This window comes from Echinops telfairi, unplaced genomic scaffold (assembly GCF_000313985.2).
Source record: "Echinops telfairi isolate 266 unplaced genomic scaffold, ASM31398v2 ScPeMD7_7469;HRSCAF=8507_0, whole genome shotgun sequence".
Lineage (NCBI taxonomy): Eukaryota > Metazoa > Chordata > Mammalia > Afrosoricida > Tenrecidae > Echinops > Echinops telfairi.
Genome location: NW_022111372.1, coordinates 45256871 through 45265718, shown reverse-complemented (window position 1 = coordinate 45265718; position 8848 = coordinate 45256871). Strand labels below are relative to the sequence as shown.

Genomic DNA, 8848 nt, shown 5'->3' with positions numbered 1-8848 from the left:
ATTGCTTCTTATGCTCAATGATACATTTCTTCAGAATAAGTGTTAAGACAAGCTCAGGCTTCCTTAATTCCACAGTCCTTTGCCCAACTTCCAACTTCATAATCATTTGCCTAGGGTGATTGATTCTCATGTTCCTGTTCCTACTAAGCTCAGGTACCCAGGCCTTCAAAGAACAGTTCATCAATTGCTTTGAGGACCCCCAGTAGGAGGAGCTGGTTCAGTTTGAGAAAGACAGGTTTGTTCAGACAGTGGAAAGAAAGTGAGTAGTTGTGACTGGGACAGGCTCACTGCTTCAAGACCCTGCAGGATATAGGCCACCAGGTACCATATGGGAGTGGGTGGGTCATTCCCCAGCAGGAAGAGAAGAGAGTTGAGTGGAACAACCCCAAGGTGCTGGGCCAAGGGTTGGTATTGGGGACTTATTTGGGCAAGGGTAGAAGAAGTAGAAAGTTCCTGTGATCTGATGATTAGGTTCTAAACCCCATTAAAAAGGGAGTGGGTGGGAGGAGAAGTACAGGAAAGGCTGTGGGAGCTGGATGGAGAAGAAAGTGGAAGGGACACGGCCAATTTTGTTGAGTCCAGGAATGGTCCATGTTTCTAAGAAACTACCTTGGAGTCTTCGGGACATGTGGGTGACAGAAGAGAGACACAAAGAGCACCGGAGCACAGGGGACCTTCATGGGTAAGTTCTGGATTGGTAAGGAAATGAAGGAAGGTCATCAGAGAAGCCTTTCATAGGCTCTAGGGTGTTGTCCCAGGGATAAAGACATTTTATCTTTATCTCATTTAGCTGCCCTAACTCATTGTGTGGCCCCATGCTTATCCCTGAACTTCTCCCAGTCTCATTTTTGAAAATCTGCGTAAAGAGTACAACCATATCTATCCACCTGCCTGGAAGGCTACTTTGAGGATCACAAAAGATAATTGAGATGATAAAGCACCTCGAAAGATCAAAGGTGGTCTCCTTTGTAAGACATTATTATGATAGTTGCTATCGACAGCGTGTGATTGTGGGAGACCTGGGGTTCCCACAGCTAGTGTAAGGCCTCTGCTAGCAAAGACGTTTTCTGTAAGGGGGACCCTGAGCAGTAGTCTCCGACTATATCATCTGGAGGCTAGGTGTGTAATGTGATCTCCAGAGAGGAGAAGTTGAGGAGGATTCTCCCTGGGTACACTTCACACTACCTTCACCCCCCAGACTGGTTGCAGCCTGGAGTCCAAAGACTTCGGACAGAATATACTTTGAGAGACTAACTGAGGGGAGCATAAAAGGGTAGCCTGATATGGTGTGATCAGAGAACAGCCAAGGGGCCATAAAACCAGGTTCCCTCCTAGCCCTGCTGCTATTAGCATAGAGACCATAGAGACCTCTGTGGGTGGAGGCAGGAGGGCAGTTTCAATGGCCCCCGTAAATCCTCATTTCTCAGGGTAGTCAACTGCCTACTCCAAGGACTTGAAGAGGGATACCAGGGAGGAGGAGCTAGCAGCTTCGCATCCTACCCCAATATTCTCTGGCTCTTCCTATAGGCTCTCTCATAAATTCTTCAGAAAGTTTGGACTAAAACTCAGTAAGCTAAGACTAAAACACAGAAAGTTCTGCCACACCAACCCCTGTACCTGAGTACTGGTCAACAGGGCACAGTGGAAGACAAAAGAGGTACAGGTTGACACACTCAGAGCAGCGGAAGAGGGAAAGACAGAACAGCTGTTTGATCGCTTCCTGAAGAACATGCGTGAAAACAAGTACTGAGTGACCTCAGCGTGGGGCCACCACCCTTCGAGATTACTACAGGCAAGCCGTCAGTGTCACCTCAACTTCTTCAATTTTATTTCCTTTCTTTACGAGGTGTGAAAGGACCACTAGCCCACACCCTGCACACACGAGCATGAACCTGGCCATACCAGGAACTTCTTTATCCACCTTTCTATTGCTCACACCGCCTCCTATGTCAAACACAATCAGCCCTCCTCAGGAACTTCTGACCTCCTAAATGGCTCCACACATTACAATGGCTACAACCAGTGAACAGGTGATTGATTTTGCACAGAAAATCAAGAATTGCCATTAACGGCATCAGGGTGATCTGGAAGCCAGCATGTACATTCACATGTTGTCCTTGTGCTTCTCTTTGTGATTGTTGAGCAAGAGACACACCCTCTCTGTGCCCTAGTTTCTGGTCATCATGGAGATTCTCATAGTTTATTGTGATAATTAAAAGAAAGAAGGGGTAGAAAGCAGTAAGAGCGGTGTCTTTGTAGTGAGGACAAGGATTATAATCATCATCATTATGAGTAGGTGGTACAGAGGAGAAAATAGATCAGGCCCTGCTGAGACACACTTCCTACCTTCTCTTCCTAGCTAATATTTGCTCAACATTGAAAACATATTTTTCCCCTGAATCCTCACCCATGGGTAGGTACTGTGTTGACAGCCAGTCTTTGTGAAAGAGGTTTCCGCCCAGGTGTCCTGAGCTCACTAGAGAGTGTTGTCCAGTCTAACTCTCCACTTCAGTCTCCAACAGCTCAGAGAGCCCAGGCTCTCTCGCCATTGCCATGCCATTCACCATGACCTTGTTCATGTGTATGCATGAACCCTATGTATGCAGAAAGGAATTGCACTTTATGGGGTTTGCAATGCTGTGCTTCTTTGATGGCATATTGCTAGGACTGTCTCCCAAAGAGCCTCTGGCCAGGTTAAATCACCCTGCTTGGGCTAGTAATCTAGCACTTAATGGTTTGTGTCAGACAGTGACACCCATGAACCAATTAGTCAGAAATAAATGTACCCATGCCAGAAACAATGATGTAGACTATCCTTCTGCTAGTCTCTACCTATGCATGTGAAAGCTGTATATTCAATAAGGAAGACCAAAGAAAATGTAATTCACTTAAGCTATGGTGTTGGCCAAGAATACTGAAAGTACTATGGATTGCCAAAAGAACAGCTCTCTCTCAGAATTTGTACAGCCAGAAGAATGAGCATGGGTTGGTTAGCTACTAACCCCAGCAATGGTAGAACTAGGTAAAAATCAAGTGAGGATCCCAAAAGAAACGGGGCCCTAGAAGGCAGAGGTTTTCAAACACCTGTGTGCATCACCGACAGAGTCCTGGAACACAGATGGCTGAACCCCATTTCTTGACATTCTAGAAACAAAGATCTGGGATTGGGCCTGAGAAGGTTGATTTCCAACACTTTCTGGAGTGGTGCTGCTGCTGCCTGTGTAGGAGTCCCACCTTGAGAACACTTAGCCATCTCATCCAGAGGTTGCAGGTCTTCTTCACTCCCCTATTCTATAAAATGTGGCTGAAGCTCTGCTCCGGGGAGTCTTGGCAAGGGCCTGGTTATTGTTCAGCCAGAAGACCAAGCACATGGAGCCACAAACCACTGGGGACATGTTCTAGAAACAATGCACCTGGATATAATCTTCTCCAACGTTCACAAGAATGACTCGAACAAGCTGCAGGCAGTTAGGAGAGGGTAAACACAGGCTGCCAGGCCAGAGAAGCTGAGGAGCTGATTGATGATTTGACCTCTTTTTCCTCTGTAGCATCCCACAGCCCCAGCTTCCACCCAGCATTTTCCTTCAGTTACCACAGAGCCGATGACAACTCACAGTGACCTCATGTGTGTCTTAGTAAAACTAGACTCCTTAGGTTTTCGGTGGGAGCTTTTTCCAAAAGTAAATTGAGGTACCTCTGGGTGGACCAGAACCACCCATTTTTCATAAAGCAGTTAAGCCGTCAGCTGTTTGTGACAACCAGGAACTCTTCTTCAGGGTAAATCAGTGTAAATACAAACCACGAGCCAGCATGATGGGGAAATGAAAGCATGGGGCATCCCCAAGACAGACCAGTCAGCAATCACAACGGAACGAAGGCTGTGTCTGCTGCTAGTCTCTCTCCCAGGATACTGTGGGAAAGAGGCTGAGAGAGCTGTTACAACTCACAGTCTTTGCCTGCCCAGGAGTTGTCCATTCTAGAGCCCTGCCTAGAGGTGACCACCTTCAGGGGCAAGAAAGGAGTGATTGTGAGTCAGCTCACAGCCCTCCCTCCAAGCTTGCGCTCTTCAGCAAAGGAAGGAACTGTGAGTCAACATTGACTCCATAGCAGTGAGTTTGGTTTGGTTTAGTGGTGTTCTTAATTGCCATTGAATCAGTTCTGACTGGTATGCAGAGTAGAACTGGATTCCAGAAAGTTTTCAAAATGTGGCCTTTTGAGATTGAATCATCAGGCCTTTCCTACAAGGTACTTTAGGGAGAGTCCGACCACTAGCTTTTGGGCTAGTAGTTTAGCATTTAACCATTTGCACAGCCTGGGATGTACTAGCATAAAAAACCCCTCTTACTGCCATAGAGTCATTTCTGGCTCTGTGGGGTTTTGGGACTGTAACTGTTTACAGGAGTGGAAGGCCCAGTCTTTCTCCCATTGAGCTGCTGGTGGTTTTGAATAGCTGACAACGTGGATCAAAGCTCAATGCATAACCACTACACCACCAGGGCTCCTTGTACTAGACTAGAAACCGAAAAAGAACAAATCACATGCCATAGAGATGATTCCAACTCATAGTGACCGTGATTATATCAGTGTAGACACATAGCACCTCCAGGTGTACTCAAACCTATCACCTTTGTATTAGCAGAAAAGTATGTCTGTTTAAATTACCCAAGGATCTTACAGCTCTTACAACAACCCATACATCAAACATATTTGTACATATGTTGCCATCATCCTTTTTAAAACATTTTCTTTCTACTGGAGCCCTTGGTATCAGCTCATTTTTTTTCCTCCCTCTCCACCCTCCCACTGTCATGAGCACCTGATAAATTATAAATTATTATTTCTATATCTTACACCACCCACTGTCTCCCTTCACCCATGTTACAGTTGTTCGTCCCCCTCGGGAGGGGGGTGTTATACATTGATCATTGTCAGTTCCCCATTTCTTTCCCTTCCTCCTCCACCTTCCCTCTACCCTCTTGGTATCATTAGTCTTCCTGAGGGGTTTAGCTATCCTGAATTCCATGTGTCGAGAGACCTTATCTGTACCAGTGTACATGCTCCAGCCTAGCCAGATTTGTATAGTAGAACTGGGGTCATAATAGTGGGGTGGGGGAAGCATTAAAGAACTAGAGCTTCAGTTCTCAACCTGTGGGTCGCGACCCCTTTGGAGGCCGAACAACTCTTTCACAGGGGTCGCCCAATTCATAAAAGTAGCAAAATTACAGCTATGAAATAGCAACGAAAATAAAATTATGGTTGGGAGTTAACTACAACATGAGGAACTGTATTAAAGGCCTCTGGCATTAGGAAGGTTGAGAACCATTTAACTACAGGACTGTTGTATGTTCCATCAGTCCTATGCTGCACCCCGGCTGGCTCAATCTTTCCTTGTGACCCTTCTGTGAGGGTATGTCCAATTGTCTACAGATGGGCTTTGTGTTTCCACTTCAACCCCACTTGTTCTCATTTATATGAGTGTTTTGGGTCTTCTGATGCCTGATACCTGAACCCATCAACACCTCATGATCACACAAGCTGGGGAGCTTCTTCCATGTGGACTTTGTTGCTTCCCTGCTAGATAGCTTGTTTAACTCCAAGCCTTTAAGACCCCAGATGCTATATCTTTTAATAGCCAGGCACCATCAGCTTTCTTCACCACATTTACTTATGTACCCATTTTGACCAGCTATTGTGTCAGGAAGGAGAGCATCACAGAATGCCAGCTTAATAGAACAAAGTGTTCTTACATTGAGGGAGTACTTGAGTAGAGATACCAATGCCCATCTACTACCTCAATACTTAACATATAATACATGTACATGGATCTATGTCCCTATCATTATATATGAATATATTAACATATGTACATGCCAGTATTTATGCCTCTATAAGTGTCATTTGCCTCATAGTTCTTTCCTTTACTTCCTTTTACTTTCTTCTTGTCTCACTATCATGTTTGACCTTCATTCAGCTTTCAGTAATTCCTTTACGCTACATAGTACTTGATCAAACCCCACCAAGCATTCTATGCCCTCTTCACCATCAATTTTAGATCACTTGTTTTTCCCCTGTCCCTGGGTTTGCTTGCTCCCCACTTCCTTTCCCCTACTTCCTCCTCTCCCATGTTCCCCCTGGGAACCATTGTTTTCGCCTCAAGATTGTTTATCCTGCCTAACTTATATAGATACACATGAAGTGGGGAGTGGGGGAGGACTATAAATAGTTCCAAGTCTCTCTATTTACCTTTATGAATGTTTTCTGATTGAGTCTGATGAAGTGCCATGCCCTGCCTCCAAAGCCTATTTTGGGGATTCCTCAGGGCCTTCATTGCTTAGTTCCCATGCTGCTCTATTGCACTCCCTTTGTGTTTCACCCTGGTGTGGGGTGTTAGACGGGTCAAAATTTCCCCACTGTGTCTCCAGTGTTGTCCCCATAGCACTATGGCTCAACTCCTTAAACCTCTTTTTCCTGATCCTTCTCGTGTTTGATGAAATCATTGGAGGCACCAGATCCCCAGGGCCCTGAAAGATGCCCTCTTGCCAGGGATGGTGCATCTCAACTCATCATCTAGCAGACATATGATCCACTTTGGCCTAAAAAGCATCTGACTGCAGACTATGTGATTGTGGCCAGCACTGCCAATCCTGCTCAGCTCTCCAATTCTGGCCATCCTTTTCCCCTGGCAAGGAGGATGCATTGAATTCTGTCACCAAAGTGATCTTGGACTCTACACAGCATTTCTGGGAGCAGGATGCCATCTTTGGATGCAAGTCCATCACTAACCAGCCTTCTTAATTCATATACTACCCCAACCATGTCTTCTCCAATGGCACAGAAGTCATCCTGGGGTCCTATACCCTGGTCCCATACCCTAGCCACAGGCAATGATCACCCCAAAGAGGAGATTTAGGTACTTTCCCCCTATTCCACAGTCAAGCACTAAAGCCAGAACCCTTCTTCCATGAGAGGCTCTGTCTTTTTCACTCCCTGCCAGTCTGTGGACTATGCCAGCAACTCTGTTGGCACAAAAGGTGGGTGCACTTTGCTGGTGAACATACAACCCAGCCTCATGGATGGATTGACATTGCCATTAAATCAAGGCTGCCCAGAGCATCCAAAAGGCTGTGGACTTGAATTTGGCAAAAAGACCTAGAGACCAGAAAAGGGCCCCTTCCAAAAGTGAGCTATAACCGATGTCAGAATACCCAGAAACTATGGTTAGTCCAATCAGCTTGACCCATCAAGAAAATACCAAAAATCCAGTTTTGTCCTATCTCTCCCTTTGCCTAAAGATACCAGGCAGAAAGTGTCATTTAAGCCCAAGGCCAAACAGAGTGATTGTATTATGCTTAAAATGCTTTTATATTCATGATGTAGACTATGTGAGCAATGTTGCAATACTATCAATTACAACATGTGATACAATGATTAAAGCAATAAAGTGCTTGTTTGTTTTAATTTAAGGCTATCACTAAATGTCGTATCTACATTTGGTGAGATACACCCAACTAATTACAGAGGTGGGTATTGGGGTCTGCATTCCAAGGATCTCATCTAGGGTCCTTTACTATTCTATTATTTATTTAATCTGATCCTGGCCAGAGTGTCCCACCCTTTTCCACTCTTCCATCTCCTGTGACTGGAATTTAAGATAAGTTGGAAATTTAAGGTGAGGCAACTGTATGACCTTCAATATATTAGATGCTACTCCATATTATTATAAAAAAACTAATATACCTTTTCTAATGTTACAGAATCCATTTTACAGGTGAGAAAGCCAGATCGTCAAAGAGGTTAAAGAACTTACCTAAAGTCACAAATGCTCATATAGAATGGCCCAAATCTAAGCTACCTAATTCCACATCCTCTTATTTCTTCTATGCTCAGTGGGTCTGTCTTATCCTCGAACCCTGCCCCATTTGTCAGGGTGTTCCTTGCCTGGCAGGCCTGAGGGTAAATAAGCAGACAGGCGGAGTCAGTGCTGACAAGAGACGAAGCCTTTCAAGTAGACAGGCTCCACAGGCATATCATTTGGCAGTGACTTGACCTGAATTTGATTCTCAAGGGGTCATTTAGGTCCATGAGAAGCAACAGGAAGGAGTCAGGTGGCTGTAACATAAGGGGACATTTTATCACTGCAAGACAAGGCATTTTCAGTAGGATTTTCCAAACCAGCAGAGATTATGCCATTCTCTTTGGAGCCTGAAGGCTGGGACAGAACTGCACACTATCCAGAATTCCCACTCTGACTAAATCTGAGATTTGGTTCTACTTGCAGACTAGTAAATTACTTTACCAGTTTAATAGATGATGGAAGACAGCATGAGACTCCTGGGTAGGTTGATCCAACCAACATATCCATTACTGATTGTCTCCAAATCTGACTGCTAATTTTTCTGGGAACACAGAAGTCCTGAGATAAAGGATTTTATTAATTGTGGCCCAGAAAATCCAATCTAGATTGTAGGGAGTGGTCCAGTTAGACACTACACATGTAGTGGGCTTCTGTCCCAGCTGAGAAACACTGAGTTCAGAACCTTTACTAAACTTGCTTTTTGCTGGTGCATGGAGACATTATCTCATCCCTTGGGATTGTTCTCTGAAATACAAACTTGAGAAATAACATAAACAGAGACCAGTCAGGGCCTTGCATCTTGCCCCAGCCAGCAGGAAAGTGCAGGGAGACTCAGCACACATGGGAGACTGGTTCTTTCAACACTGCAAGACTAGATTCTAACTACCTTTCTATAAAGCTGTGCTCGGTCACAGCCAAGCCCCACAAGGCAATTAGCATGCTGAGTCTCACACCACAGCACACTGAAAGCATGGCATTCAGGGAATATCCTGG

At 45.0% G+C, this 8848-nt stretch overlaps 1 pseudogene; it reads left to right on the top strand.

Annotated features, from left to right (window-relative positions):
* Positions 1–626: 626 nt before the first annotated feature.
* Positions 627–7190, top strand: LOC115873520 (annotated as a pseudogene).
* The last annotated feature ends 1658 nt before the right edge of the window (positions 7191–8848 follow it).